Here is a 26719-nt window from a genome sequence, read left to right on the forward strand (position 1 = left end):
AGTGGCGCAATTGGTTAACGCTGAATTTATAGGGCAGTTCTCGTGAGCTATGCCGGGGTTGTGAGTTCGAGCCTCACCTGGGGAATGAAATTTTCATTAGTTTTCATATTTAGTCATGAGGTTAATTGTATACTCAATGCTGGCAACTACCTGGCTCGAAAACATTTCTTTACTTGAGTTGTGTGGAGACAACAGTCCTTAAAGAAACACTCTTACGTGCAACCGTGTTCCCCAGTGGCGCAATTGGTTAGCGCACGGTACTTATACGACAGTTCTCGTGAGCTATCCCGGGGTTGTGAGTTCGAGCCCCGCCTGGGTAATGACATTTTTATTAGTTTTCAGATTTAGTCATGAGGTTAATAGTATACTCAATGCTGGCGAATGCCTGGCTCGAAAACATTTGTTCACTGGAGGTGTGTGTAGACAACAGTCCTAAAGGAAACACTCTTACGTGCAACCGTGTTCCCCAGTGGCGCAATTGGTTAGTGCACGGTACTTATACGACAGTTCTCGTGAGCTATGCCGGGGTTGTGATTTCGAGCCTCACCTGGGGAATGAAATTTTCATTAGTTTTTATATTTAGTCGTGAGGTTCATTGTATACTGAATTCTGGCGACTGCCTGGCTCGAAAACGTTTGTTTACTGGAGTTTTGCGCAGACAACAGTCCTAAAGGAAAGACTCCTACGTGTGACTGTGATCCCCAGTGGCGCAATCGGTTAGCGCACGGTACCTTTACGAAAGTTCTCGTGAGCATTCCGGGGTTGTGAGTTTGAGCCTCACCTGGGGAATGGAATTTTCATTAGTTTTCATATTTAGCCTTGAGGTTAATTGTATACTCAATGCTGGCGACTGTCTGGCTCGGAAACATTTGTTTACTGGAGTTGTGTGGAGACAACAGTCGTAAAGGAAACCCTCTTACGTGCAACTGTGTTCCCCAGTGGCGCAATTGGTTAGCGCACGGTACTTATACGACAGTTCTCGTGAGCTATGCGCGGGTCGAGAGTTCGAGCCTCACCTGGGGAATAAATTTTTTATTAGTTTTCCTATTTAGCCATGAGGTTAATTGTATACTCAATGCTGGCGACTGCGTGGCTCGAAAACATTTGTTCACTGGAGGAGTGTGTAGACAACAGTTGTAAAGGAAACACTCTTACGTGCAACCGTGTTCCCCAGTGGCGCTATTGGTTAGCGCACGGTACTTATACGACAGTTCTCGTGAGCTATGCCGGGGTTGTGAGTTCGAGCCTCACCTGGGGAATAAAATTTTTATTAGTTTTCATATGTAGTCATGAGGTTAATAGTATACTCAATGCTGGCGACTGCCTGGCTCGAAAACATTTGTTTACTGGAGGAGTGTGTAGACAACAGTCCTAAAGGAAACACTTTTACGTGCAACCGTGTTCCCCAGTGGCGCAATTGGTTAGCGCTGAATTTATAGGACAGTTCTCGTGAGCTATGCCGGGGTTGTGAGTTCGAGCCTCACCTAGGGAATGAAATTTTCAATAGTTTTCATATTTAGTCATGAGGTTAATTGTATACTCAATGCTGGCAACTGCCTGGCTCGAAAACAATTCTTTACTGGAGTTGTGTGGAGACAACAGTCCTAAAAGAAACACTCTTGCGTGCAACCGTGTTCCCCAGTGGCGCAATTGGTTAGCGCACGGTACTTATACGACAGTTCTCGTGAGCTATCCCGGGGTTGTGAGTTCGAGCCCCGCCTGGGTAATGACATTTTTATTAGTTTTCATATTTAGTCATGATTTTAATAGTATACTCAATCCTGGCGACTGCCTGGCTCGAAAACATTTGTTTACTGGAGAAGTGTGTAGACAACAGTTGTAGAGGAAACACTCTTACGTGCAACCGTGTTCCCCAGTGGCGCTATTGGTTAGCGCACGGTAGTTATACGACATTTCTCGTGAGCTATGCCGGGGTTGTGAGTTCGAGCCTCACCAGGGGAATAAAATTTTTATTAGTTTTCATATTTAGTCATGAGGTTAATTGTATACTCAAAGCTGGCGACTGCCTGCCTCGAAAACATTTGTTTACTGGAGGTGTGTGTAGACAACAGTCCTTAAGGAAACACTCTTACGTGCAACCGTGTTCCCCAGTGGCGCAATTGGTTAGCGCACTGTACTTATACGGCAGTTCTCGTGAGCTATGCCGGGGTTGTGAGTTCGAGACTCACCTACGGAATCAAGTTTTTATTAGATTTCATATTTAGTCATGAGGTTAATTGTATACTAAATGCTGACGACTGCTGGCTCGAAAACATTTGTTTACTGGAGTTGTGTGTAGACAACAGTCTTAAAGGAAAGACTTCTACGTGCGACCGTGTTCCCCAGTGGCGCAATTGGTTAGCGCACGGTACTTATACGACAGTTCTCGTGAGTTATGCCGGGGTTGTGAGTTCGAGCCTCACCTGGGGAATGAAATTTTTATTAGTTTTCATATTTAGTCGTGAGGTTCATTGTATACTGAATTCTGGCGACTGCCTGGCTCGAAAACGTTTGTTTACTGGAGTTTTGCGCAGACAACAGTCCTAAAGGAAAGACTCCTACGTGTGACTGTGTTCCCCAGTGGCGCAATCGGTTAGCGCACGGTACCTTTACGAGAGTTCTCGTGAGCATTCCGGGGTTGTGAGTTTGAGCCTCACCTGGGGAATGGAATTTTCATTAGTTTTCATATTTAGCCTTGAGGTTAATTGTATACTCAATGCTGGCGACTGTCTGGCTCGGAAACATTTGTTTACAGGAGTTGTGTGGAGACAACAGTCGTAAAGGAAACCCTCTTACGTGCAACTGTGTTCCCCAGTGGCGCAATTGGTTAGCGCACGGTACTTATACGACAGTTCTCGTGAGCTATGCGCGGGTTGAGAGTTCGAGCCTCACCTGGGGAATAAATTTTTTATTAGTTTTCCTATTTAGCCATGAGGTTAATTGTATACTCAATGCTGGCGACTGCCTGGCTCGAAAACATTTGTTTACTGGAGATGTGTGTAGACAACAGTCGTAAAGGAAACACTCTTCCGTGCAACCGCGTTCCCCAGTGGCGCAATTGGTTAGTGCACGGTACTTATACGACAGTTCTCGTGAGCAATGCCGGGGTTGTGAGTTCGAGTACCACCTATAGAATCAAATTTTTATTAGATTTCATATTTAGTCATGAGGTTAATTGTATACTAAATTCTGGAGACTGCCTGGCTCGAAAACATTTGTTTACTGGAGGTGTGTGTAGACAACAGTCCTAAAGGAAACACTCTTACGTGCAACCGTGTTCCCCAGTGGCGCAATTGGTTAGTGCACGGTACTTATACGACAGTTCTCGTGAGCTATGCCGGGGTTGTGATTTCGAGCCTCACCTGGGGAATGAAATTTTCATTAGTTTTCATATTTAGTCATGAGGTTAATTGTATACTCAATGCTGGCAACTGCCTGGCTCGAAAACATTTCTTTACTGGAGTTGTGTGGAGACAACAGTCCTAAAAGAAACACTCTTACGTGCAACCGTGTTCCCCAGTGGCGCAATTGGTTAGCGCACGGTACTTATACGACAGTTCTCGTGAGCTATCCCGGGGTTGTGAGTTTGAGCCCCGCCTGGGTAATGACATTTTTATTAGTTTTCAGATTTAGTCATGAGGTTAATAGTATACTTAATGCTGGCGACTGCCTGGCTCGAAAACGTTTGTTTACTGGAGATGTGTGTAGACAACAGTCGTAAAGGAAACACTCTTACGTGCAACCGCGTTCCCCAGTGGCGCAATTGGTTAGTGCACGGTACTTATACGACAGTTCTCGTGAGCTATGCCGGGGTTGTGAGTTCGAGCCTCACCTATAGAATCAAATTTTTTTAGATTTCATATTTAGTCATGACGTTAATTGTATACTAAATTCTGGCGACTGCCTGGCTCGAAAACATTTGTTTACTGGAGGTGTGTGTAGACAACAGTCCTAAAGGAAACACTCTTACGTGCAACCGTGTTCCCCAGTGGCGCAATTGGTTAGTGCACGGTACTTATACGACAGTTCTCGTGAGCTATGCCGGGGTTGTGATTTCGAGCCTCACCTGGGGAATGAAATTTTCATTAGTTTTTATATTTAGTCATGAGGTTAATTGTATACTCAATGCTGGCGACTGCCTGGCTCGAAAAAATTTGTTTACTTGAGTTGTGTGTAGACAACAGTCCTAAAGGAAACACTTTTACGTGCAACCGTGTTCCCCAGTGGCGCAATTGGTTAGCGCTGAATTTATAGGACGGTTCTCGTGAGCTATGCCGGGGTTGTGAGTTCGAGCCTCACCTGGGGAATGAAATTTTCATTAGTTTTCATATTTAGTCATGAGGTTAATTGTATACTCAATGCTGGCAACTACCTGGCTCGAAAACATTTCTTTACTTGAGTTGTGTGGAGACAACATTCCTAAAAGAAACACTCTTACGTGCAACCGTGTTCCCCAGTGGCGCAATTGGTTAGCGCACGGTACTTATACGACAGTTCTCGTGAGCTATCCCGGGGTTGTGAGTTCGAGCCCCGCCTGGGTAATGACATTTTTATTAGTTTTCAGATTTAGTCATGAGGTTAATAGTATACTCAATGCTGGCGAATGCCTGGCTCGAAAACATTTGTTTACTGGAGGAGTGTGTAGACAACAGTTGTAAAGGAAACACTCTTACGTGCAACCGTGTTCCCCAGTGGCGCTATTGGTTAGCGCACGGTACTTATACGACAGTTCTCGTGAGCTATGCCGGGGTTGTGAGTTCGAGCCTCACCTAGGGAATGAAATTTTCATTAGTTTTCATATTTAGTCATGAGGTTAATTGTATACTCAATGCTGGCAACTGCCTGGCTCGAAAACAATTCTTTACTGGAGTTGTGTGGAGACAACAGTCCTAAAAGAAACACTCTTGCGTGCAACCGTGTTCCCCAGTGGCGCAATTGGTTAGCGCACGGTACTTATACGACAGTTCTCGTGAGCTATCCCGGGGTTGTGAGTTCGAGCCCCGCCTGGGTAATGACATTTTTATTAGTTTTCATATTTAGTCATGAGGTTAATAGTATACTCAATGCTGGCGACTGCCTGGCTCGAAAACATTTGTTTACTGGAGAAGTGTGTAGACAACAGTTGTAAAGGAAACACTCTTACGTGCAACCGTGTTCCCCAGTGGCGCTATTGGTTAGCGCACGGTAGTTATACGACAGTTCTCGTGAGCTATGCCGGGGTTGTGAGTTCGAGCCTCACCAGGGGAATAAAATTTTTATTAGTTTTCATATTTAGTCATGAGGTTAATTGTATACTCAAAGCTGGCGACTGCCTGCCTCGAAAACATTTGTTTACTGGAGGTGTGTGTAGACAACAGTCCTAAAGGAAACACTCTTACGTGCAACCGTGTTCCCCAGTGGCGCAATTGGTTAGCGCACTGTACTTATACGGCAGTTCTCGTGAGCTATGCCGGGGTTGTGAGTTCGAGACTCACCTACGGAATCAAATTTTTATTAGATTTCATATTTAGTCATGAGGTTAATTGTATACTAAATGCTGACGACTGCTGGCTCGAAAACATTTGTTTACTGGAGTTGTGTGTAGACAACAGTCTTAAAGGAAAGACTTCTACGTGCGACCGTGTTCCCCAGTGGCGCAATTGGTTAGCGCACGGTACTTATACGACAGTTCTCGTGAGCTATGCCGGGGTTGTGAGTTCGAGCCTCACCTGGGGAATGAAATTTTTATTAGTTTTCATATTTAGTCGTGAGGTTCATTGTATACTGAATTCTGGCGACTGCCTGGCTCGAAAACGTTTGTTTACTAGAGTTTTGCGCAGACAACAGTCCTAAAGGAAAGACTCCTACGTGTGACTGTGTTCCCCAGTGGCGCAATCGGTTAGCGCACGGTACCTTTACGAGAGTTCTCGTGAGCATTCTGAGGTTGTGAGTTTGAGCCTCACCTGGGGAATGGAATTTTCATTAGTTTTCATATTTAGCCTTGAGGTTAATTGTATACTCAATGCTGGCGACTGTCTGGCTCGGAAACATTTGTTTACTGGAGTTGTGTGGAGACAACAGTCGTAAAGGAAACCCTCTTACGTGCAACTGTGTTCCCCAGTGGCGCAATTGGTTAGCGCACGGTACTTATACGACAGTTCTCGTGAGCTATGCGCGGGTTGAGAGTTCGAGCCTCACCTGGGGAATAAATTTTTTATTAGTTTTCCTATTTAGCCATGAGGTTAATTGTATACTCAATGCTGGCGACTGCCTGGCTCGAAAACATTTGTTTACTGGAGATGTGTGTAGACAACAGTCGTAAAGGAAACACTCTTACGTGCAACCGCGTTCCCCAGTGGCGCAATTGGTTAGTGCACGGTACTTATACGACAGTTCTCGTGAGCTATGCCGGGGTTGTGAGTTCGAGCCTCACCTATAGAATCAAATTTTTATTAGATTTCATATTTAGTCATGAGGTTAATTGTATACTAAATTCTGGCGACTGCCTGGCTCGAAAACATTTGTTTACTGGAGGTGTGTGTAGACAACAGTCCTAAAGGAAACACTCTTACGTGCAACCGTGTTCCCCAGTGGCGCAATTGGTTAGCGCACGGTACTTATACGACAGTTCTCGTGAGCTATGCCGGGGTGGTGAGTTCGAGCCTCACCTAGGGAATGAAATTTTCATTAGTTTTCATATTTAGTCATGAGGTTAATTGTATACTCAATGCTGGCAACTGCCTGGCTCGAAAACAATTCTTTACTGGAGTTGTGTGGAGACAACAGTCCTAAAAGAAACACTCTTGCGTGCAACCGTGTTCCCCAGTGGCGCAATTGGTTAGCGCACGGTACTTATACGACAGTTCTCGTGAGCTATCCCGGGGTTGTGAGTTCGAGCCCCGCCTGGGTAATGACATTTTAATTGTTTTCATATTTAGTCATGAGGTTAATAGTATACTCAATGCTGGCGACTGCCTGGCTCGAAAAAATTTGTTTACTTGAGTTGTGTGTAGACAACAGTCCTAAAGGAAACACTTTTACGTGCAACCGTGTTCCCCAGTGGCGCAATTGGTTAGCGCTGAATTTATAGGACGGTTCTCGTGAGCTATGCCGGGGTTGTGAGTTCGAGCCTCACCTGGGGAATGAAATTTTCATTAGTTTTCATATTTAGTCATGAGGTTAATTGTATACTCAATGCTGGCAACTACCTGGCTCGAAAACATTTCTTTACTTGAGTTGTGTGGAGACAACAGTCCTAAAAGAAACACTCTTACGTGCAACCGTGTTCCCCAGTGGCGCAATTGGTTAGCGCACGGTACTTATACGACAGTTCTCGTGAGCTATCCCGGGGTTGTGAGTTCGAGCCCCGCCTGGGTAATGACATTTTTATTAGTTTTCAGATTTAGTCATGAGGTTAATAGTATACTCAATGCTGGCGAATGCCTGGCTCGAAAACATTTGTTTACTGGAGGAGTGTGTAGACAACAGTTGTAAAGGAAACACTCTTACGTGCAACCGGGTTCCCCAGTGGCGCTATTGGTTAGCGCACGGTACTTATACGACAGTTCTCGTGAGCTATGCCGGGGTTGTGAGTTCGAGCCTCACCTGGGGAATAAAATTTTTATTAGTTTTCATATTTAGTCATGAGGTTAATAGTATACTCAATGCTGGCGACTGCCTGGCTCGAAAACATTTGTTTACTGGAGGAGTGTGTAGACAACAGTCCTAAAGGAAACACTTTTACGTGCAACCGTGTTCCCCAGTGGCGCAATTGGTTAGCGCTGAATTTATAGGACAGTTCTCGTGAGCTATGCCAGGGTTGTGAGTTCGAGCCTCACCTAGGGAATGAAATTTTCATTAGTTTTCATATTTAGTCATGAGGTTAATTGTATACTCAATGCTGGCAACTGCCTGGCTCGAAAACAATTCTTTACTGGAGTTGTGTGGAGACAACAGTCCTAAAAGAAACACTCTTGCGTGCAACCGTGTTCCCCAGTGGCGCAATTGGTTAGCGCACGGTACTTATACGACAGTTCTCGTGAGCTATCCCGGGGTTGTGAGTTCGAGCCCCGCCTGGGTAATGACATTTTTATTAGTTTTCATATTTAGTCATGAGGTTAATAGTATACTCAATCCTGGCGACTGCCTGGCTCGAAAACATTTGTTTACTGGAGAAGTGTGTAGACAACAGTTGTAAAGGAAACACTCTTACGTGCAACCGTGTTCCCCAGTGGCGCTATTGGTTAGCGCACGGTAGTTATACGACAGTTCTCGTGAGCTATGCCGGGGTTGTGAGTTCGAGCCTCACCTGGGGAATAAAATTTTTATTAGTTTTCATATTTAGTCATGAGGTTAATAGTATACTCAATGCTGGCGACTGCCTGGCTCGAAAACATTTGTTTACTGGAGGAGTGTGTAGACAACAGTCCTAAAGGAAACACTTTTACGTGCAACCGTGTTCCCCAGTGGCGCAATTGGTTAGCGCTGAATTTATAGGACAGTTCTCGTGAGCTATGCCAGGGTTGTGAGTTCGAGCCTCACCTAGGGAATGAAATTTTCATTAGTTTTCATATTTAGTCATGAGGTTAATTGTATACTCAATGCTGGCAACTGCCTGGCTCGAAAACAATTCTTTACTGGAGTTGTGTGGAGACAACAGTCCTAAAAGAAACACTCTTGCGTGCAACCGTGTTCCCCAGTGGCGCAATTGGTTAGCGCACGGTACTTATACGACAGTTCTCGTGAGCTATCCCGGGGTTGTGAGTTCGAGCCCCGCCTGGGTAATGACATTTTTATTAGTTTTCATATTTAGTCATGAGGTTAATAGTATACTCAATCCTGGCGACTGCCTGGCTCGAAAACATTTGTTTACTGGAGAAGTGTGTAGACAACAGTTGTAAAGGAAACACTCTTACGTGCAACCGTGTTCCCCAGTGGCGCTATTGGTTAGCGCACGGTAGTTATACGACAGTTCTCGTGAGCTATGCCGGGGTTGTGAGTTCGAGCCTCACCAGGGGAATAAAATTTTTATTAGTTTTCATATTTAGCCATGAGGTTAATTGTATACTCAAAGCTGGCGACTGCCTGCCTCGAAAACATTTGTTTACTGGAGGTGTGTGTAGACAACAGTCCTAAAGGAAACACTCTTACGTGCAACCGTGTTCCCCAGTGGCGCAATTGGTTAGCGCACTGTACTTATACGGCAGTTCTCGTGAGCTATGCCGGGGTTGTGAGTTCGAGACTCACCTACGGAATCAAATTTTTATTAGATTTCATATTTAGTCATGAGGTTAATTGTATACTAAATGCCGACGACTGCTGGCTCGAAAACATTTGTTTACTGGAGGTGTGTGTAGACAACAGTCCTAAAGTAAACACTCTTACGTGAAACCGTGTTCCCCAGTGGCGCATTTGGTTAGCGCACGGTACTTATACGACAGTTCTCGTGAGCTATGCCGGGGTTGTGAGTTCGAGCCTCACCTGGGGTATGAAATTTTTATTAGTTTTCATATTTGGTCATGCGGTTAATTGTATACTCAATGCTGGTGACTGCCTGGCTCGAAAACATTTGTTTACTGGAGTTGTGTGTAGACAACAGTCTTAAAGGAAAGACTCCTACGTGCGACCGTGTTCCCCAGTGGCGCTATTGGTTAGCGCACGGTACTTATACGACAGTTCTCGTGAGCTATGCCGGGGTTGTGAGTTCGAGCCTCACCTGGGGAATGAAATTTTTATTAGTTTTCATATTTAGTCGTGAGGTTCATTGTATACTGAATGCTGGCGACTGCCTGGCTCGAAAACGTTTGTTTACTGGTGTTTTGCGCAGACAACAGCCCTAATGGAAAGACTCCTACGTGTGACTGTGTTCCCCAGTGGCGCAATCGGTTAGCGCACGGTACCTTTACGAAAGTTCTCGTGAGCTATGCCGGGGTTGTGAGTTTGAGCCTCACCTGGGGAATGGAATTTTCATTAGTTTTCATATTTAGCCTTTAGGTTAATTGTATACTCAATGCTGGCGACTGCCTGGCTCGGAAACATTTGTTTACTGGAGTTGTGTGGAGACAACAGTCGTAAAGGAAACCCTCTTACGTGCAACCGTGTTCCCCAGTGGCGCAATTGGTTAGCGCACGGTACTTATACGACAGTTCTCGTGAGCTATGCGCGGGTTGAGAGTTCGAGCCTCACCTGGGGAATGAAATTTTTATTAGTTTTCCTATTTAGCCATGAGGTTAATTGTATACTCAATGCTGGCGACCGCCTGGCTCGAAAACATTTGTTTACTGGAGATGTGTGTAGACAACAGTCGTAAAGGAAACACTCTTACGTGCAACCGCGTTCCCCAGTGGCGCAATTGGTTAGTGCACGGTACTTATACGACAGTTCTCGTGAGCTATGCCGGGGTTGTGAGTTCGAGCCTCACCTATAGAATCAAATTTTTATTAGATTTCATATTTAGTCATGAGGTTAATTGTATACCAAATTCTGGCGACTGCCTGGCTCGAAAACATTTGTTTACTGGAGGTGTGTGTAGACAACAGTCCTAAAGGAAACACTCTTACGTGCAACCGTGTTCCCCAGTGGCGCAATTGGTCAGCGCACGGTACTTATACGACAGTTCTCGTGAGCCATGCCGGGGTTGTGATTTCGAGCCTCACCTGGGGAATGAAATTTTTATTAGTTTTCATATTTAGTCATGAGGTTAATTGTATACTCAATGCTGGCGACAGCCTGGCCCGAAAACATTTGTTTACTGGAGTTGTGTGTAGACAACAGTCCTAAAGGAAATACTCTTATGTGCAACCGTTTTCCCCAGTGGTGCCGTTGGTTAGCGCACGGTACTTAAACGACAGTTCTCGTGAGCTATGCCGGGCTTGTGAGTTCGAGCCTCACCTGGGGAATGAAATTTTTATTAGTTTTCATATTTAGTCATGAGGTTAATTGTATACTCAATGCTGGCGACTGCCTGGCTCGAAAACATTTGTTTACTGGGTGTGTGTAGACAACAGTCCTAAAGGAAACACTCTTACGTGCAACCGTGTTCCCCAGTGGCGCAATTGGTTAGCGCACGGTACTTATACGACAGTTCTCGTGAGCTATGCCGAGGGTGTGAGTTTGAGCCTCACCTGGGGAATGAAATTTTTATTAGTTTTCGAATTTAGTCATGAGGTTAAATGTATACTCAATGCTGGCGACTGCCTGGCTCGAAAAAATTTGTTTACTTGAGTTGTGTGTAGACAACAGTCCTAAAGGAAACACTTTTACGTGCAACCGTGTTCCCCAGTGGCGCAATTGGTTAACGCTGAATTTATAGGACAGTTCTCGTGAGCTATGCCGGGGTTGTGAGTTCGAGCCTCACCTGGGGAATGAAATTTTCATTAGTTTTCATATTTAGTCATGAGGTTAATTGTATACTCAATGCTGGCAACTACCTGGCTCGAAAACATTTCTTTACTTGAGTTGTGTGGAGACAACAGTCCTTAAAGAAACACTCTTACGTGCAACCGTGTTCCCCAGTGGCGCAATTGGTTAGCGCACGGTACTTATACGACAGTTCTCGTGAGCTATCCCGGGGTTGTGAGTTCGAGCCCCGCCTGGGTAATGACATTTTTATTAGTTTTCAGATTTAGTCATGAGGTTAATAGTATACTCAATGCTGGCGAATGCCTGGCTCGAAAATATTTGTTTACTGGAGGAGTGTGTAGACAACAGTCCTAAAGGAAACACTCTTACGTGAAACCGTGTTCCCCAGTGGCGCAATTGGTTAGCGCTGAATTTATAGGACAGTTCTCGTGAGCTATGCCGGGGTTGTGAGTTCGAGCCTCACCTAGGGAATGAAATTTTCATTAGTTTTCATATTTAGTCATGAGGTTAATTGTATACTCAATGCTGACAACTGCCTGGCTCGAAAACAATTCTTTACTGGAGTTGTGTGGAGACAACAGTCCTAAAAGAAACACTCTTGCGTGCAACCGTGTTCCCCAGTGGCGCAATTGGTTAGCGCACGGTACTTATACGACAGTTCTCGTGAGCTATCCCGGGGTTGTGAGTTCGAGCCCCGCCTGGGTAATGACATTTTTATTAGTTTTCATATTTAGTCATGAGGTTAATAGTATACTCAATCCTGGCGACTGCCTGGCTCGAAAACATTTGTTTACTGGAGAAGTGTGTAGACAACAGTTGTAAAGGAAACACTCTTACGTGCAACCGTGTTCCCCAGTGGCGCTATTGGTTAGCGCACGGTAGTTATACGACAGTTCTCGTGAGCTATGCCGGGGTTGTGAGTTCGAGCCTCACCAGGGGAATAAAATTTTTATTAGTTTTCATATTTAGTCATGAGGTTAATTGTATACTCAAAGCTGGCGACTGCCTGCCTCGAAAACATTTGTTTACTGGAGGTGTGTGTAGACAACAGTCCTAAAGGAAACACTCTTACGTGCAACCGTGTTCCCCAGTGGCGCAATTGGTTAGCGCACTGTACTTATACGGCAGTTCTCGTGAGCTATGCCGGGGTTGTGAGTTCGAGACTCACCTACGGAATCAAATTTTTATTAGATTTCATATTTAGTCATGAGGTTAATTGTATACTAAATGCCGACGACTGCTGGCTCGAAAACATTTGTTTACTGGAGGTGTGTGTAGACAACAGTCCTAAAGTAAACACTCTTACGTGAAACCGTGTTCCCCAGTGGCGCATTTGGTTAGCGCACGGTACTTATACGACAGTTCTCGTGAGCTATGCCGGGGTTGTGAGTTCGAGCCTCACCTGGGGTATGAAATTTTTATTAGTTTTCATATTTGGTCATGCGGTTAATTGTATACTCAATGCTGGTGACTGCCTGGCTCGAAAACATTTGTTTACTGGAGTTGTCTGTAGACAACAGTCTTAAAGGAAAGACTCCTACGTGCGACCGTGTTCCCCAGTGGCGCTATTGGTTAGCGCACGGTACTTATACGACAGTTCTCGTGAGCTATGCCGGGGTTGTGAGTTCGAGCCTCACCTGGGGAATGAAATTTTTATTAGTTTTCATATTTAGTCGTGAGGTTCATTGTATACTGAATGCTGGCGACTGCCTGGCTCGAAAACGTTTGTTTACTGGTGTTTTGCGCAGACAACAGCCCTAATGGAAAGACTCCTACGTGTGACTGTGTTCCCCAGTGGCGCAATCGGTTAGCGCACGGTACCTTTACGAAAGTTCTCGTGAGCTATGCCGGGGTTGTGAGTTTGAGCCTCACCTGGGGAATGGAATTTTCATTAGTTTTCATATTTAGCCTTTAGGTTAATTGTATACTCAATGCTGGCGACTGCCTGGCTCGGAAACATTTGTTTACTGGAGTTGTGTGGAGACAACAGTCGTAAAGGAAACCCTCTTACGTGCAACCGTGTTCCCCAGTGGCGCAATTGGTTAGCGCACGGTACTTATACGACAGTTCTCGTGAGCTATGCGCGGGTTGAGAGTTCGAGCCTCACCTGGGGAATGAAATTTTTATTAGTTTTCCTATTTAGCCATGAGGTTAATTGTATACTCAATGCTGGCGACCGCCTGGCTCGAAAACATTTGTTTACTGGAGATGTGTGTAGACAACAGTCGTAAAGGAAACACTCTTACGTGCAACCGCGTTCCCCAGTGGCGCAATTGGTTAGTGCACGGTACTTATACGACAGTTCTCGTGAGCTATGCCGGGGTTGTGAGTTCGAGCCTCACCTATAGAATCAAATTTTTATTAGATTTCATATTTAGTCATGAGGTTAATTGTATACCAAATTCTGGCGACTGCCTGGCTCGAAAACATTTGTTTACTGGAGGTGTGTGTAGACAACAGTCCTAAAGGAAACACTCTTACGTGTAACCGTGTTCCCCAGTGGCGCAATTGGTCAGCGCACGGTACTTATACGACAGTTCTCGTGAGCCATGCCGGGGTTGTGATTTCGAGCCTCACCTGGGGAATGAAATTTTTATTAGTTTTCATATTTAGTCATAAGGTTAATTGTATACTCAATGCTGGCGACAGCCTGGCCCGAAAACATTTGTTTACTGGAGTTGTGTGTAGACAACAGTCCTAAAGGAAATACTCTTATGTGCAACCGTTTTCCCCAGTGGTGCCGTTGGTTAGCGCACGGTACTTATACGACAGTTCCCGTGAGCTATGCCGGGCTTGTGAGTTCGAGCCTCACCTGGGGAATGAAATTTTTATTAGTTTTCATATTTAGTCATGAGGTTAATTGTATACTCAATGCTGGCGACTGCCTGGCTCGAAAACATTTGTTTACTGGGTGTGTGTAGACAACAGTCCTAAAGGAAACACTCTTACGTGCAACCGTGTTCCCCAGTGGCGCAATTGGTTAGCGCACGGTACTTATACGACAGTTCTCGTGAGCTATGCCGAGGGTGTGAGTTTGAGCCTCACCTGGGGAATGAAATTTTTATTAGTTTTCATATTTAGTCATGAGGTTAAATGTATACTCAATGCTGGCGACTGCCTGGCTCGAAAAAATTTGTTTACTTGAGTTGTGTGTAGACAACAGTCCTAAAGGAAACACTTTTACGTGCAACCGTGTTCCCCAGTGGCGCAATTGGTTAACGCTGAATTTATAGGACAGTTCTCGTGAGCTATGCCGGGGTTGTGAGTTCGAGCCTCACCTGGGGAATGAAATTTTCATTAGTTTTCATATTTAGTCATGAGGTTAATTGTATACTCAATGCTGGCAACTACCTGGCTCGAAAACATTTCTTTACTTGAGTTGTGTGGAGACAACAGTCCTTAAAGAAACACTCTTACGTGCAACCGTGTTCCCCAGTGGCGCAATTGGTTAGCGCACGGTACTTATACGACAGTTCTCGTGAGCTATCCCGGGGTTGTGAGTTCGAGCCCCGCCTGGGAAATGACATTTTTATTAGTTTTCAGATTTAGTCATGAGGTTAATAGTATACTCAATGCTGGCGAATGCCTGGCTCGAAAATATTTGTTTACTGGAGGAGTGTGTAGACAACAGTCCTAAAGGAAACACTCTTACATGAAACCGTGTTCCCCAGTGGCGCAATTGGTTAGCGCACTGTACTTATACGGCAGTTCTCGTGAGCTATGCCGGGGTTGTGAGTTCGAGACTCACCTAAGGAATCAAATTTTTATTAGATTTCATATTTAGTCATGAGGTTAATTGTATACTAAATGCTGACGACTGCTGGCTCGAAAACATTTGTTTACTGGAGTTGTGTGTAGACAACAGTCTTAAAGGAAAGACTTCTACGTGCGACCGTGTTCCCCAGTGGCGCAATTGGTTAGCGCACGGTACTTATACGACAGTTCTCGTGAGCTATGCCGGGGTTGTGAGTTCGAGCCTCACCTGGGGAATGAAATTTTTATTAGTTTTCATATTTGGTCATGCGGTTAATTGTATACTCAATGCTGGTGACTGCCTGGCTCGAAAACATTTGTTTACTGGAGTTGTGTGTAGACAACAGTCTTAAAGGAAAGACTCCTACGTGCGACCGTGTTCCCCAGTGGCGCTATTGGTTAGCGCACGGTACTTATACGACAGTTCTCGTGAGCTATGCCGGGGTTGTGAGTTCGAGCCTCACCTGGGGAATGAAATTTTTATTAGTTTTCATATTTAGTCGTGAGGTTCATTGTATACTGAATGCTGGCGACTGCCTGGCTCGAAAACGTTTGTTTACTGGTGTTTTGCGCAGACAACAGCCCTAATGGAAAGACTCCTACGTGTGACTGTGTTCCCCAGTGGCGCAATCGGTTAGCGCACGGTACCTTTACGAAAGTTCTCGTGAGCTATGCCGGGGTTGTGAGTTTGAGCCTCACCTGGGGAATGGAATTTTCATTAGTTTTCATATTTAGCCTTTAGGTTAATTGTATACTCAATGCTGGCGACTGCCTGGCTCGGAAACATTTGTTTACTGGAGTTGTGTGGAGACAACAGTCGTAAAGGAAACCCTCTTACGTGCAACCGTGTTCCCCAGTGGCGCAATTGGTTAGCGCACGGTACTTATACGACAGTTCTCGTGAGCTATGCGCGGGTTGAGAGTTCGAGCCTCACCTGGGGAATGAAATTTTTATTAGTTTTCCTATTTAGCCATGAGGTTAATTGTATACTCAATGCTGGCGACCGCCTGGCTCGAAAACATTTGTTTACTGGAGATGTGTGTAGACAACAGTCGTAAAGGAAACACTCTTACGTGCAACCGCGTTCCCCAGTGGCGCAATTGGTTAGTGCACGGTACTTATACGACAGTTCTCGTGAGCTATGCCGGGGTTGTGAGTTCGAGCCTCACCTATAGAATCAAATTTTTATTAGATTTCATATTTAGTCATGAGGTTAATTGTATACCAAATTCTGGCGACTGCCTGGCTCGAAAACATTTGTTTACTGGAGGTGTGTGTAGACAACAGTCCTAAAGGAAACACTCTTACGTGCAACCGTGTTCCCCAGTGGCGCAATTGGTCAGCGCACGGTACTTATACGACAGTTCTCGTGAGCCATGCCGGGGTTGTGATTTCGAGCCTCACCTGGGGAATGAAATTTTTATTAGTTTTCATATTTAGTCATGAGGTTAATTGTATACTCAATGCTGGCGACAGCCTGGCCCGAAAACATTTGTTTACTGGAGTTGTGTGTAGACAACAGTCCTAAAGGAAATACTCTTATGTGCAACCGTTTTCCCCAGTGGTGCCGTTGGTTAGCGCACGGTACTTAAACGACAGTTCTCGTGAGCTATGCCGGGCTTGTGAGTTCGAGCCTCACCTGGGGAATGAAATTTTTATTAGTTTTCATATTTAGTCATGAGGTTAATTGTATACTCAATGCTGGCGACTGCCTGGCTCGAAAACATTTGTTTACTGGGTGTGTGTAGACAACAGTCCTAAAGGAAACACTCTTACGTGCAACCGTGTTCCCCAGTGGCGCAATTGGTTAGCGCACGGTACTTATACGACAGTTCTCGTGAGCTATGCCGAGGGTGTGAGTTTGAGCCTCACCTGGGGAATGAAATTTTTATTAGTTTTCGAATTTAGTCATGAGGTTAAATGTATACTCAATGCTGGCGACTGCCTGGCTCGAAAAAATTTGTTTACTTGAGTTGTGTGTAGACAACAGTCCTAAAGGAAACACTTTTACGTGCAACCGTGTTCCCCAGTGGCGCAATTGGTTAACGCTGAATTTATAGGACAGTTCTCGTGAGCTATGCCGGGGTTGTGAGTTCGAGCCTCACCTGGGGAATGAAATTTTCATTAGTTTTCATATTTAGTCATGAGGTTAATTGTATACTCAATGCTGGCAACTACCTGGCTCGAAAACATTTCTTTACTTGAGTTGTGTGGAGACAACAGTCCTTAAAGAAACACTCTTACGTGCAACCGTGTTCCCCAGTGGCGCAATTGGTTAGCGCACGGTACTTATACGACAGTTCTCGTGAGCTATCCCGGGGTTGTGAGTTCGAGCCCCGCCTGGGTAATGACATTTTTATTAGTTTTCAGATTTAGTCATGAGGTTAATAGTATACTCAATGCTGGCGAATGCCTGGCTCGAAAATATTTGTTTACTGGAGGAGTGTGTAGACAACAGTCCTAAAGGAAACACTCTTACGTGAAACCGTGTTCCCCAGTGGCGCAATTGGTTAGCGCTGAATTTATAGGACAGTTCTCGTGAGCTATGCCGGGGTTGTGAGTTCGAGCCTCACCTAGGGAATGAAATTTTCATTAGTTTTCATATTTAGTCATGAGGTTAATTGTATACTCAATGCTGACAACTGCCTGGCTCGAAAACAATTCTTTACTGGAGTTGTGTGGAGACAACAGTCCTAAAAGAAACACTCTTGCGTGCAACCGTGTTCCCCAGTGGCGCAATTGGTTAGCGCACGGTACTTATACGACAGTTCTCGTGAGCTATCCCGGGGTTGTGAGTTCGAGCCCCGCCTGGGTAATGACATTTTTATTAGTTTTCATATTTAGTCATGAGGTTAATAGTATACTCAATCCTGGCGACTGCCTGGCTCGAAAACATTTGTTTACTGGAGAAGTGTGTAGACAACAGTTGTAAAGGAAACACTCTTACGTGCAACCGTGTTCCCCAGTGGCGCTATTGGTTAGCGCACGGTAGTTATACGACAGTTCTCGTGAGCTATGCCGGGGTTGTGAGTTCGAGCCTCACCAGGGGAATAAAATTTTTATTAGTTTTCATATTTAGTCATGAGGTTAATTGTATACTCAAAGCTGGCGACTGCCTGCCTCGAAAACATTTGTTTACTGGAGGTGTGTGTAGACAACAGTCCTAAAGGAAACACTCTTACGTGCAACCGTGTTCCCCAGTGGCGCAATTGGTTAGCGCACTGTACTTATACGGCAGTTCTCGTGAGCTATGCCGGGGTTGTGAGTTCGAGACTCACCTACGGAATCAAATTTTTATTAGATTTCATATTTAGTCATGAGGTTAATTGTATACTAAATGCCGACGACTGCTGGCTCGAAAACATTTGTTTACTGGAGGTGTGTGTAGACAACAGTCCTAAAGTAAACACTCTTACGTGAAACCGTGTTCCCCAGTGGCGCATTTGGTTAGCGCACGGTACTTATACGACAGTTCTCGTGAGCTATGCCGGGGTTGTGAGTTCGAGCCTCACCTGGGGTATGAAATTTTTATTAGTTTTCATATTTGGTCATGCGGTTAATTGTATACTCAATGCTGGTGACTGCCTGGCTCGAAAACATTTGTTTACTGGAGTTGTCTGTAGACAACAGTCTTAAAGGAAAGACTCCTACGTGCGACCGTGTTCCCCAGTGGCGCTATTGGTTAGCGCACGGTACTTATACGACAGTTCTCGTGAGCTATGCCGGGGTTGTGAGTTCGAGCCTCACCTGGGGAATGAAATTTTTATTAGTTTTCATATTTAGTCGTGAGGTTCATTGTATACTGAATGCTGGCGACTGCCTGGCTCGAAAACGTTTGTTTACTGGTGTTTTGCGCAGACAACAGCCCTAATGGAAAGACTCCTACGTGTGACTGTGTTCCCCAGTGGCGCAATCGGTTAGCGCACGGTACCTTTACGAAAGTTCTCGTGAGCTATGCCGGGGTTGTGAGTTTGAGCCTCACCTGGGGAATGGAATTTTCATTAGTTTTCATATTTAGCCTTTAGGTTAATTGTATACTCAATGCTGGCGACTGCCTGGCTCGGAAACATTTGTTTACTGGAGTTGTGTGGAGACAACAGTCGTAAAGGAAACCCTCTTACGTGCAACCGTGTTCCCCAGTGGCGCAATTGGTTAGCGCACGGTACTTATACGACAGTTCTCGTGAGCTATGCGCGGGTTGAGAGTTCGAGCCTCACCTGGGGAATGAAATTTTTATTAGTTTTCCTATTTAGCCATGAGGTTAATTGTATACTCAATGCTGGCGACCGCCTGGCTCGAAAACATTTGTTTACTGGAGATGTGTGTAGACAACAGTCGTAAAGGAAACACTCTTACGTGCAACCGCGTTCCCCAGTGGCGCAATTGGTTAGTGCACGGTACTTATACGACAGTTCTCGTGAGCTATGCCGGGGTTGTGAGTTCGAGCCTCACCTATAGAATCAAATTTTTATTAGATTTCATATTTAGTCATGAGGTTAATTGTATACCAAATTCTGGCGACTGCCTGGCTCGAAAACATTTGTTTACTGGAGGTGTGTGTAGACAACAGTCCTAAAGGAAACACTCTTACGTGTAACCGTGTTCCCCAGTGGCGCAATTGGTCAGCGCACGGTACTTATACGACAGTTCTCGTGAGCCATGCCGGGGTTGTGATTTCGAGCCTCACCTGGGGAATGAAATTTTTATTAGTTTTCATATTTAGTCATAAGGTTAATTGTATACTCAATGCTGGCGACAGCCTGGCCCGAAAACATTTGTTTACTGGAGTTGTGTGTAGACAACAGTCCTAAAGGAAATACTCTTATGTGCAACCGTTTTCCCCAGTGGTGCCGTTGGTTAGCGCACGGTACTTATACGACAGTTCCCGTGAGCTATGCCGGGCTTGTGAGTTCGAGCCTCACCTGGGGAATGAAATTTTTATTAGTTTTCATATTTAGTCATGAGGTTAATTGTATACTCAATGCTGGCGACTGCCTGGCTCGAAAACATTTGTTTACTGGGTGTGTGTAGACAACAGTCCTAAAGGAAACACTCTTACGTGCAACCGTGTTCCCCAGTGGCGCAATTGGTTAGCGCACGGTACTTATACGACAGTTCTCGTGAGCTATGCCGAGGGTGTGAGTTTGAGCCTCACCTGGGGAATGAAATTTTTATTAGTTTTCATATTTAGTCATGAGGTTAAATGTATACTCAATGCTGGCGACTGCCTGGCTCGAAAAAATTTGTTTACTTGAGTTGTGTGTAGACAACAGTCCTAAAGGAAACACTTTTACGTGCAACCGTGTTCCCCAGTGGCGCAATTGGTTAACGCTGAATTTATAGGACAGTTCTCGTGAGCTATGCCGGGGTTGTGAGTTCGAGCCTCACCTGGGGAATGAAATTTTCATTAGTTTTCATATTTAGTCATGAGGTTAATTGTATACTCAATGCTGGCAACTACCTGGCTCGAAAACATTTCTTTACTTGAGTTGTGTGGAGACAACAGTCCTTAAAGAAACACTCTTACGTGCAACCGTGTTCCCCAGTGGCGCAATTGGTTAGCGCACGGTACTTATACGACAGTTCTCGTGAGCTATCCCGGGGTTGTGAGTTCGAGCCCCGCCTGGGAAATGACATTTTTATTAGTTTTCAGATTTAGTCATGAGGTTAATAGTATACTCAATGCTGGCGAATGCCTGGCTCGAAAATATTTGTTTACTGGAGGAGTGTGTAGACAACAGTCCTAAAGGAAACACTCTTACATGAAACCGTGTTCCCCAGTGGCGCAATTGGTTAGCGCACTGTACTTATACGGCAGTTCTCGTGAGCTATGCCGGGGTTGTGAGTTCGAGACTCACCTAAGGAATCAAATTTTTATTAGATTTCATATTTAGTCATGAGGTTAATTGTATACTAAATGCTGACGACTGCTGGCTCGAAAACATTTGTTTACTGGAGTTGTGTGTAGACAACAGTCTTAAAGGAAAGACTTCTACGTGCGACCGTGTTCCCCAGTGGCGCAATTGGTTAGCGCACGGTACTTATACGACAGTTCTCGTGAGCTATGCCGGGGTTGTGAGTTCGAGCCTCACCTGGGGAATGAAATTTTTATTAGTTTTCATATTTAGTCATGAGGTTAATTGTATACTCAATGCTGGCGACTGCCTGGCTCGAAAAAATTTGTTTACTTGAGTTGTGTGTAGACAACAGTCCTAAAGGAAACACTTTTACGTGCAACCGTGTTCCCCAGTGGCGCAATTGGTTAGCGCTGAATTTATAGGACGGTTCTCGTGAGCTATGCCGGGGTTGTGAGTTCGAGCCTCACCTGGGGAATGAAATTTTCATTAGTTTTCATATTTAGTCATGAGGTTAATTGTATACTCAATGCTGGCAACTACCTGGCTCGAAAACATTTCTTTACTTGAGTTGTGTAGAGACAACAGTCCTAAAAGAAACACTCTTACGTGCAACCGTGTTCCCCAGTGGCGCAATTGGTTAGCGCACGGTACTTATACGACAGTTCTCGTGAGCTATCCCGGGGTTGTGAGTTCGAGCCCCGCCTGGGTAATGACATTTTTATTAGTTTTCAGATTTAGTCATGAGGTTAATAGTATACTCAATGCTGGCGAATGCCTGGCTCGAAAACATTTGTTTACTGGAGGAGTGTGTAGACAACAGTTGTAAAGGAAACACTCTTACGTGCAACCGTGTTCCCCAGTGGCGCTATTGGTTAGCGCACGGTACTTATACGACAGTTCTCGTGAGCTATGCCGGGGTTGTGAGTTCGAGCCTCACCTGGGGAATAAAATTTTTATTAGTTTTCATATTTAGTCATGAGGTTAATAGTATACTCAATGCTGGCGACTGCCTGGGTCGAAAACATTTGTTTACTGGAGGAGTGTGTAGACAACAGTCCTAAAAGAAACACTTTTACGTGCAACCGTGTTCCCCAGTGGCGCAATTGGTTAGCGCTGAATTTATAGGACAGTTCTCGTGAGCTATGCCGGGGTTGTGAGTTCGAGCCTCACCTAGGGAATGAAATTTTCAATAGTTTTCATATTTAGTCATGAGGTTAATTGTATACTCAATGCTGGCAACTGCCTGGCTCGAAAACAATTCTTTACTGGAGTTTTGTGGAGACAACAGTCCTAAAAGAAACACTCTTGCGTGCAACCGTGTTCCCCAGTGGCGCAATTGGTTAGCGCACGGTACTTATACGACAGTTCTCGTGAGCTATCCCGGGGTTGTGAGTTCGAGCCCCGCCTGGGTAATGACATTTTTATTAGTTTTCATATTTAGTCATGAGTTTAATAGTATACTCAATCCTGGCGACTGCCTGGCTCGAAAACATTTGTTTACTGGAGAAGTGTGTAGACAACAGTTGTAAAGGAAACACTCTTACGTGCAACCGTGTTCCCCAGTGGCGCTATTGGTTAGCGCACGGTAGTTATACGACATTTCTCGTGAGCTATGCCGGGGTTGTGAGTTCGAGCCTCACCAGGGGAATAAAATTTTTATTAGTTTTCATATTTAGTCATGAGGTTAATTGTATACTCAAAGCTGGCGACTGCCTGCCTCGAAAACATTTGTTTACTGGAGGTGTGTGTAGACAACAGTCCTAAAGGAAACACTCTTACGTGCAACCGTGTTCCCCAGTGGCGCAATTGGTTAGCGCACTGTACTTATACGGCAGTTCTCGTGAGCTATGCCGGGGTTGTGAGTTCGAGACTCACCTACGGAATCAAATTTTTATTAGATTTCATATTTAGTCATGAGGTTAATTGTATACTAAATGCTGACGACTGCTGGCTCGAAAACATTTGTTTACTGGAGTTGTGTGTAGACAACAGTCTTAAAGGAAAGACTTCTACGTGCGACCGTGTTCCCCAGTGGCGCAATTGGTTAGCGCACGGTACTTATACGACAGTTCTCGTGAGCTATGCCGGGGTTGTGAGTTCGAGCCTCACCTGGGGAATGAAGTTTTTATTAGTTTTCATATTTAGTCGTGAGGTTCATTGTATACTGAATTCTGGCGACTGCCTGGCTCGAAAACGTTTGTTTACTGGAGTTTTGCGCAGACAACAGTCCTAAAGGAAAGACTCCTACGTGTGACTGTGTTCCCCAGTGGCGCAATCGGTTAGCGCACGGTACCTTTACGAGAGTTCTCGTGAGCATTCCGGGGTTGTGAGTTTGAGCCTCACCTGGGGAATGGAATTTTCATTAGTTTTCATATTTAGCCTTGAGGTTAATTGTATACTCAATGCTGGCGACTGTCTGGCTCGGAAACATTTGTTTACAGGAGTTGTGTGGAGACAACAGTCGTAAAGGAAACCCTCTTACGTGCAACTGTGTTCCCCAGTGGCGCAATTGGTTAGCGCACGGTACTTATACGACAGTTCTCGTGAGCTATCCCGGGGTTGTGAGTTCGAGCCCCGCCTGGGTAATGACATTTTTATTAGTTTTCATATTTAGTCATGAGGTTAATAGTATACTCAATCCTGCCGACTGCCTGGCTCGAAAACATTTGTTTACTGGAGAAGTGTGTAGACAACAGTTGTAAAGGAAACACTCTTACGTGCAACCGTGTTCCCCAGTGGCGCTATTGGTTAGCGCACGGTAGTTATACGACAGTTCTCGTGAGCTATGCCGGGGTTGTGAGTTCGAGCCTCACCAGGGGAATAAAATTTTTATTAGTTTTCATATTTAGTCATGAGGTTAATTGTATACTCAAAGCTGGCGACTGCCTGCCTCGAAAACATTTGTTTACTGGAGGTGTGTGTAGACAACAGTCCTAAAGGAAACACTCTTACGTGCAACGGTGTTCCCCAGTGGCGCAATTGGTTAGCGCACTGTACTTATACGGCAGTTCTCGTGAGCTATGCCGGGGTTGTGAGTTCGAGACTCACCTACGGAATCAAATTTTTATTAGATTTCATATTTAGTCATGAGGTTAATTGTATACTAAATGCCGACGACTGCTGGCTCGAAAACATTTGTTTACTGGAGTTGTGTGTAGACAACAGTCTTAAAGGAAAGACTTCTACGTGCGACCGTGTTCCCCAGTGGCGCAATTGGTTAGCGCACGGTACTTATACGACAGTTCTCGTGAGCTATGCCGGGGTTGTGAGTTCGAGCCTCACCTGGGGAATGAAATTTTTATTAGTTTTAGTATTTAGTCGTGAGGTTCATTGTATACTGAATTCTGGCGACTGCCTGGCTCGAAAACGTTTGTTTACTGGAGTTTTGCGCAGACAACAGTCCTAAAGGAAAGACTCCTACGTGTGACTGTGTTCCCCAGTGGCGCCATCGGTTAGCGCACGGTACCTTTACGAGAGTTCTCGTGAGCATTCCGGAGTTGTGAGTTTGAGCCTCACCTGGGGAATGGAATTTTCATTAGTTTTCATATTTAGCCTTGAGGTTAATTGTATACTCATTGCTGGCGACTGTCTGGCTCGGAAACATTTGTTTACTGGAGTTGTGTGGAGACAACAGTCGTAAAGGAAACCCTCTTACGTGCAACTGTGTTCCCCAGTGGCGCAATTGGTTAGCGCACGGTACTTATACGACAGTTTTCGTGAGCTATGCGCGGGTTGAGAGTTCGAGCCTCACCTGGGGAATAAATTTTTTATTAGTTTTCCTATTTAGCCATGAGGTTAATTGTATACTCAATGCTGGCGACTGCCTGGCTCCAAAACATTTGTTTACTGGAGATGTGTGTAGACAACAGTCGTAAAGGAAACACTCTTACGTGCAACCGCGTTCCCCAGTGGCGCAATTGGTTAGTGCACGGTACTTATACGACAGTTCTCGTGAGCAATGCCGGGGTTGTGAGTTCGAGTACCACCTATAGAATCAAATTTTTATTAGATTTCATATTTAGTCATGAGGTTAATTGTATACTAAATTCTGGAGACTGCCTGGCTCGAAAACATTTGTTTACTGGAGGTGTGTGTAGACAACAGTCCTAAAGGAAACACTCTTACGTGCAACCGTGTTCCCCAGTGGCGCAATTGGTTAGTGCACGGTACTTATACGACAGTTCTCGTGAGCTATGCCGGGGTTGTGATTTCGAGCCTCACCTGGGGAATGAAATTTTCATTAGTTTTCAGATTTAGTCATGAGGTTAATAGTATACTCAATGCTGGCGACTGCCTGGCTCGAAAACGTTTGTTTACTGGAGATGTGTGTAGACAACAGTCGTAAAGGAAACACTCTTACGTGCAACCGCGTTCCCCAGTGGCGCAATTGGTTAGTGCACGGTACTTATACGACAGTTCTCGTGAGCTATGCCGGGGTTGTGAGTTCGAGCCTCACCTATAGAATCAAATTTTTTTAGATTTCATATTTAGTCATGAGGTTAATTGTATACTAAATTCTGGCGACTGCCTGGCTCGAAAACATTTGTTTACTGGAGGTGTGTGTAGACAACAGTCCTAAAGGAAACACTCTTACGTGCAACCGTGTTCCCCAGTGGCGCAATTGGTTAGTGCACGGTACTTATACGACAGTTCTCGTGAGCTATGCCGGGGTTGTGATTTCGAGCCTCACCTGGGGAATGAAATTTCCATTAGTTTTTATATTTAGTCATGAGGTTAATTGTATACTCAATGCTGGCGACTGCCTGGCTCGAAAAAATTTGTTTACTTGAGTTGTGTGTAGACAACAGTCCTAAAGGAAACACTTTTACGTGCAACCGTGTTCCCCAGTGGCGCAATTGGTTAGCGCTGAATTTATAGGACGGTTCTCGTGAGCTATGCCGGGGTTGTGAGTTCGAGCCTCACCTGGAAAATGAAATTTTCATTAGTTTTCATATTTAGTCATGAGGTTAATTGTATACTCAATGCTGGCAACTACCTGTCTCGAAAACATTTTTTTACTTGAGTTGTGTGGAGACAACAGTCCTAAAAGAAACACTCTTACGTGCAACCGTGTTCCCCAGTGGCGCAATTGGTTAGCGCACGGTACTTATACGACAGTTCTCGTGAGCTATCCCGGGGTTGTGAGTTCGAGCCCCGCCTGGGTAATGACATTTTTATTAGTTTTCAGATTTAGTCATGAGTTTAATAGTATACTCAATGCTGGCGAATGCCTGGCTCGAAAACATTTGTTTACTGGAGGAGTGTGTAGACAACAGTTGTAAAGGAAACACTCTTACGTGCAACCGTGTTCCCCAGTGGCGCTATTGGTTAGCGCACGGTACTTATACGACAGTTCTCGTGAGCTATGCCGGGGTTGTGAGTTCGAGCCTCACCTGGGGAATAAAATTTTTATTAGTTTTCATATTTAGTCATGAGGTTAATAGTATACTCAATGCTGGCGACTGCCTGGCTCGAAAACATTTGTTTACTGGAGGAGTGTGTAGACAACAGTCCTAAAGGAAACACTTTTACGTGCAACCGTGTTCCCCAGTGGCGCAATTGGTTAGCGCTGAATTTATAGGACAGTTCTCGTGAGCTATGCCGGGGTTGTGAGTTCGAGCCTCACCTAGGGAATGAAATTTTTATTAGTTTTCAGATTTAGTCATGAGGTTAATAGTATACTCAATGCTGGCGACTGCCTGGCTCGAAAACATTTGTTTACTGGAGAAGTGTGTAGACAACAGTTGTAAAGGAAACACTCTTACGTG

The 26719-nt window shown here is 44.9% G+C and overlaps 30 non-coding genes across 30 annotated transcripts; all 30 read left to right on the forward strand.

Moving 5' to 3' along the window:
• Nucleotides 1–1167: 1167 nt before the first annotated feature.
• Nucleotides 1168–1259, forward strand: TRNAI-UAU (transfer RNA isoleucine (anticodon UAU)). The gene is given in 2 exon segments: nt 1168–1205; nt 1224–1259. It is a non-coding gene; the product is annotated as a tRNA-Ile (tRNA).
• Nucleotides 1260–2339: 1080 nt separating this feature from the next.
• Nucleotides 2340–2431, forward strand: TRNAI-UAU (transfer RNA isoleucine (anticodon UAU)). The gene is given in 2 exon segments: nt 2340–2377; nt 2396–2431. It is a non-coding gene; the product is annotated as a tRNA-Ile (tRNA).
• Nucleotides 2432–5624: 3193 nt separating this feature from the next.
• On the forward strand, nt 5625–5716 carry TRNAI-UAU (transfer RNA isoleucine (anticodon UAU)). Its single transcript is given in 2 exon segments — nt 5625–5662; nt 5681–5716. It is a non-coding gene; the product is annotated as a tRNA-Ile (tRNA).
• Nucleotides 5717–6563: 847 nt separating this feature from the next.
• Nucleotides 6564–6655, forward strand: TRNAI-UAU (transfer RNA isoleucine (anticodon UAU)). Its single transcript is given in 2 exon segments — nt 6564–6601; nt 6620–6655. It is a non-coding gene; the product is annotated as a tRNA-Ile (tRNA).
• An 845-nt stretch (nt 6656–7500) lies between these two features.
• On the forward strand, nt 7501–7592 carry TRNAI-UAU (transfer RNA isoleucine (anticodon UAU)). Its single transcript is given in 2 exon segments — nt 7501–7538; nt 7557–7592. It is a non-coding gene; the product is annotated as a tRNA-Ile (tRNA).
• Nucleotides 7593–9375: 1783 nt separating this feature from the next.
• On the forward strand, nt 9376–9467 carry TRNAI-UAU (transfer RNA isoleucine (anticodon UAU)). Its single transcript is given in 2 exon segments — nt 9376–9413; nt 9432–9467. It is a non-coding gene; the product is annotated as a tRNA-Ile (tRNA).
• A 143-nt stretch (nt 9468–9610) lies between these two features.
• On the forward strand, nt 9611–9702 carry TRNAI-UAU (transfer RNA isoleucine (anticodon UAU)). Its single transcript is given in 2 exon segments — nt 9611–9648; nt 9667–9702. It is a non-coding gene; the product is annotated as a tRNA-Ile (tRNA).
• A 143-nt stretch (nt 9703–9845) lies between these two features.
• On the forward strand, nt 9846–9937 carry TRNAK-UUU (transfer RNA lysine (anticodon UUU)). Its single transcript is given in 2 exon segments — nt 9846–9883; nt 9902–9937. It is a non-coding gene; the product is annotated as a tRNA-Lys (tRNA).
• A 613-nt stretch (nt 9938–10550) lies between these two features.
• TRNAI-UAU (transfer RNA isoleucine (anticodon UAU)) lies at nt 10551–10642 on the forward strand. Its single transcript is given in 2 exon segments — nt 10551–10588; nt 10607–10642. It is a non-coding gene; the product is annotated as a tRNA-Ile (tRNA).
• A 376-nt stretch (nt 10643–11018) lies between these two features.
• Nucleotides 11019–11110, forward strand: TRNAI-UAU (transfer RNA isoleucine (anticodon UAU)). The gene is given in 2 exon segments: nt 11019–11056; nt 11075–11110. It is a non-coding gene; the product is annotated as a tRNA-Ile (tRNA).
• A 1548-nt stretch (nt 11111–12658) lies between these two features.
• TRNAI-UAU (transfer RNA isoleucine (anticodon UAU)) lies at nt 12659–12750 on the forward strand. The gene is given in 2 exon segments: nt 12659–12696; nt 12715–12750. It is a non-coding gene; the product is annotated as a tRNA-Ile (tRNA).
• A 143-nt stretch (nt 12751–12893) lies between these two features.
• On the forward strand, nt 12894–12985 carry TRNAI-UAU (transfer RNA isoleucine (anticodon UAU)). Its single transcript is given in 2 exon segments — nt 12894–12931; nt 12950–12985. It is a non-coding gene; the product is annotated as a tRNA-Ile (tRNA).
• Nucleotides 12986–13128: 143 nt separating this feature from the next.
• Nucleotides 13129–13220, forward strand: TRNAK-UUU (transfer RNA lysine (anticodon UUU)). Its single transcript is given in 2 exon segments — nt 13129–13166; nt 13185–13220. It is a non-coding gene; the product is annotated as a tRNA-Lys (tRNA).
• A 613-nt stretch (nt 13221–13833) lies between these two features.
• On the forward strand, nt 13834–13925 carry TRNAI-UAU (transfer RNA isoleucine (anticodon UAU)). The gene is given in 2 exon segments: nt 13834–13871; nt 13890–13925. It is a non-coding gene; the product is annotated as a tRNA-Ile (tRNA).
• Nucleotides 13926–14301: 376 nt separating this feature from the next.
• Nucleotides 14302–14393, forward strand: TRNAI-UAU (transfer RNA isoleucine (anticodon UAU)). The gene is given in 2 exon segments: nt 14302–14339; nt 14358–14393. It is a non-coding gene; the product is annotated as a tRNA-Ile (tRNA).
• An 845-nt stretch (nt 14394–15238) lies between these two features.
• TRNAI-UAU (transfer RNA isoleucine (anticodon UAU)) lies at nt 15239–15330 on the forward strand. Its single transcript is given in 2 exon segments — nt 15239–15276; nt 15295–15330. It is a non-coding gene; the product is annotated as a tRNA-Ile (tRNA).
• Nucleotides 15331–15473: 143 nt separating this feature from the next.
• Nucleotides 15474–15565, forward strand: TRNAI-UAU (transfer RNA isoleucine (anticodon UAU)). The gene is given in 2 exon segments: nt 15474–15511; nt 15530–15565. It is a non-coding gene; the product is annotated as a tRNA-Ile (tRNA).
• Nucleotides 15566–15708: 143 nt separating this feature from the next.
• TRNAK-UUU (transfer RNA lysine (anticodon UUU)) lies at nt 15709–15800 on the forward strand. Its single transcript is given in 2 exon segments — nt 15709–15746; nt 15765–15800. It is a non-coding gene; the product is annotated as a tRNA-Lys (tRNA).
• Nucleotides 15801–16413: 613 nt separating this feature from the next.
• On the forward strand, nt 16414–16505 carry TRNAI-UAU (transfer RNA isoleucine (anticodon UAU)). Its single transcript is given in 2 exon segments — nt 16414–16451; nt 16470–16505. It is a non-coding gene; the product is annotated as a tRNA-Ile (tRNA).
• Nucleotides 16506–16881: 376 nt separating this feature from the next.
• TRNAI-UAU (transfer RNA isoleucine (anticodon UAU)) lies at nt 16882–16973 on the forward strand. The gene is given in 2 exon segments: nt 16882–16919; nt 16938–16973. It is a non-coding gene; the product is annotated as a tRNA-Ile (tRNA).
• A 1548-nt stretch (nt 16974–18521) lies between these two features.
• TRNAI-UAU (transfer RNA isoleucine (anticodon UAU)) lies at nt 18522–18613 on the forward strand. The gene is given in 2 exon segments: nt 18522–18559; nt 18578–18613. It is a non-coding gene; the product is annotated as a tRNA-Ile (tRNA).
• Nucleotides 18614–18756: 143 nt separating this feature from the next.
• TRNAI-UAU (transfer RNA isoleucine (anticodon UAU)) lies at nt 18757–18848 on the forward strand. The gene is given in 2 exon segments: nt 18757–18794; nt 18813–18848. It is a non-coding gene; the product is annotated as a tRNA-Ile (tRNA).
• A 143-nt stretch (nt 18849–18991) lies between these two features.
• TRNAK-UUU (transfer RNA lysine (anticodon UUU)) lies at nt 18992–19083 on the forward strand. The gene is given in 2 exon segments: nt 18992–19029; nt 19048–19083. It is a non-coding gene; the product is annotated as a tRNA-Lys (tRNA).
• A 613-nt stretch (nt 19084–19696) lies between these two features.
• TRNAI-UAU (transfer RNA isoleucine (anticodon UAU)) lies at nt 19697–19788 on the forward strand. The gene is given in 2 exon segments: nt 19697–19734; nt 19753–19788. It is a non-coding gene; the product is annotated as a tRNA-Ile (tRNA).
• A 376-nt stretch (nt 19789–20164) lies between these two features.
• TRNAI-UAU (transfer RNA isoleucine (anticodon UAU)) lies at nt 20165–20256 on the forward strand. The gene is given in 2 exon segments: nt 20165–20202; nt 20221–20256. It is a non-coding gene; the product is annotated as a tRNA-Ile (tRNA).
• Nucleotides 20257–21101: 845 nt separating this feature from the next.
• Nucleotides 21102–21193, forward strand: TRNAI-UAU (transfer RNA isoleucine (anticodon UAU)). The gene is given in 2 exon segments: nt 21102–21139; nt 21158–21193. It is a non-coding gene; the product is annotated as a tRNA-Ile (tRNA).
• Nucleotides 21194–21804: 611 nt separating this feature from the next.
• TRNAI-UAU (transfer RNA isoleucine (anticodon UAU)) lies at nt 21805–21896 on the forward strand. Its single transcript is given in 2 exon segments — nt 21805–21842; nt 21861–21896. It is a non-coding gene; the product is annotated as a tRNA-Ile (tRNA).
• Nucleotides 21897–22976: 1080 nt separating this feature from the next.
• TRNAI-UAU (transfer RNA isoleucine (anticodon UAU)) lies at nt 22977–23068 on the forward strand. The gene is given in 2 exon segments: nt 22977–23014; nt 23033–23068. It is a non-coding gene; the product is annotated as a tRNA-Ile (tRNA).
• A 1081-nt stretch (nt 23069–24149) lies between these two features.
• TRNAI-UAU (transfer RNA isoleucine (anticodon UAU)) lies at nt 24150–24241 on the forward strand. The gene is given in 2 exon segments: nt 24150–24187; nt 24206–24241. It is a non-coding gene; the product is annotated as a tRNA-Ile (tRNA).
• A 2019-nt stretch (nt 24242–26260) lies between these two features.
• Nucleotides 26261–26352, forward strand: TRNAI-UAU (transfer RNA isoleucine (anticodon UAU)). The gene is given in 2 exon segments: nt 26261–26298; nt 26317–26352. It is a non-coding gene; the product is annotated as a tRNA-Ile (tRNA).
• Nucleotides 26353–26719: the final 367 nt, after the last annotated feature.

This window comes from Rhipicephalus microplus, chromosome 8, assembly GCF_043290135.1.
Source record: "Rhipicephalus microplus isolate Deutch F79 chromosome 8, USDA_Rmic, whole genome shotgun sequence".
Lineage (NCBI taxonomy): Eukaryota > Metazoa > Arthropoda > Arachnida > Ixodida > Ixodidae > Rhipicephalus > Rhipicephalus microplus.